The sequence below is a fragment of the Tupaia chinensis genome, unplaced genomic scaffold, assembly GCF_000334495.1.
Source record: "Tupaia chinensis unplaced genomic scaffold, TupChi_1.0 Scaffold000022_1, whole genome shotgun sequence".
In the NCBI taxonomy this organism is placed as follows: domain Eukaryota; kingdom Metazoa; phylum Chordata; class Mammalia; order Scandentia; family Tupaiidae; genus Tupaia; species Tupaia belangeri.
The window spans coordinates 2,185,147-2,186,852 of NW_006159452.1; positions in this window are offsets into that span (position 1 = coordinate 2,185,147).

Sequence of the window (1,706 nt, forward strand, 5' to 3'; positions counted from 1 at the left end):
AGCAGATGGTGTAATGGTTACATAGCTGGACTTCCACGAGTCAACTATGGTTCAAGTCCCAGATCCAGTGGCTTAAAACTCATGATAAATGTGTGTGCATGTGTGCCCAAAATCCAAAGAAGAGAATGGAGGAGAAGGAATTGCAGCATGGGCATCCTCCTGGGTAGTGATTTCTCGCTTCCTGTCTTTCTGTCTCTGTCTCTCTGATGAGCACATGTGATAGAGGAAAAAAAATTAAATGAAACCTCTAAAAAAAAAAAAAAAACTGTAAAAACTATTTCATTATTTCATCAACTCTAAACCCATATGGCCAACTACCTAATAGATATCTACACTCAGGTTTTCCACAGGCATGTCAATTCTTATAAATTTCAAAGTGACCTCATAATTTACATATCCTTAAATTTTTCTCATGACCCTAGGACCTAAATGGTCAATTTGTGTCTTTGCTATTTGTAAACCATACTTAGGTGTGGGAAATTTTGGTAAATAAAAAAAAAATCATACAAATGTATTTTTCACATATGCTGTGAGGAATTAGGGCACACACCCTTCTGCTCTAGGAATGATTGACTTTGGCCCAAATTAAATACATTTTTCTGTCATATTTATGTAAACTTAAGCAACATTGCAATCAGAGTGTTTTAAATTAACATGGGAAGTCTAAAATAATCTTATTGTTTCTTAAAAGAATCTTGCAGTCATGTCTGTGAAACATGAATATTGACTATAATCTATTTTTCTTATATAAAAGGGTTTAAGGAAGGTTTGTGAACCATCAAGGACACACTTTAAGATCTGAGAGAGCTACCAATCAAGGGTACCAAACTGCAGCTGCAAGCTCTTACAGCACTCTGGGGGGAATGGTGTGCTTTCTATAGCTCTAAGCTCTAAATCCACACCCGTTCTTGAGTGAACTTAGCCTTCTGTCATGTAGGTGCAGTTTATCTCCCTTCCTAGAGTGCCGAATTCTTCATGGCTTTCAACATCCACATTAGGGAATCCTCACTTTTGATACAACTACACATGTATCTTCATAATTCTCTACTTCCTTGTCAGTGACCCTACCCTCAGTTGCTTTTTCTCTACAATCCCCACTCATCTCTGGAACTGTGTCTCATACTTATCAACTACCCTAAATTCTGAGTCTCTTCTCATTTCTACCATTTCCTTCCTTTAAGTAAAGCCAAATGCTTTTCCTTTTGACTTTTAAGTGCTGTTTTTTTGTTGTATTCTCTTAATTTATGCTTCAGGACTGGGAGGCTACTTTACAGTTGCCACTTTCTAATTCCCTGTGAAGAGCCTTTGCTGCGAAAGCTTACTCTCATTTTTTAAAACATCCTCTCTCTTTCCTTTTTGATTTGCTATCATCTCCTAATTGTCCAGGTATTCTTTTTTATTCAATGAAGTCCTAGTTACCCTGATTTCAATTTTCTTTGCTCATTGCCATAAATTCATATTTCCTCTAGATAACTTATCCATTAATCTAACCCCTCAGGTTGGCAGTGTCTTTATTTTTAATAAGCTTTCCTCTATCACTCCATTTATCTTTAAACTTGTCAAGAGTAGAAACTCTTATACCCCAAACTATCATTCCTCTCTTTCACCAGAAAGTTTTACTCCACTGAGCTTGCTTTACAGAATTCAGAACACATTAATCCTTGGACTTTACCAGGACCTCGAGACTATTTGTCCCCAACTTCCCT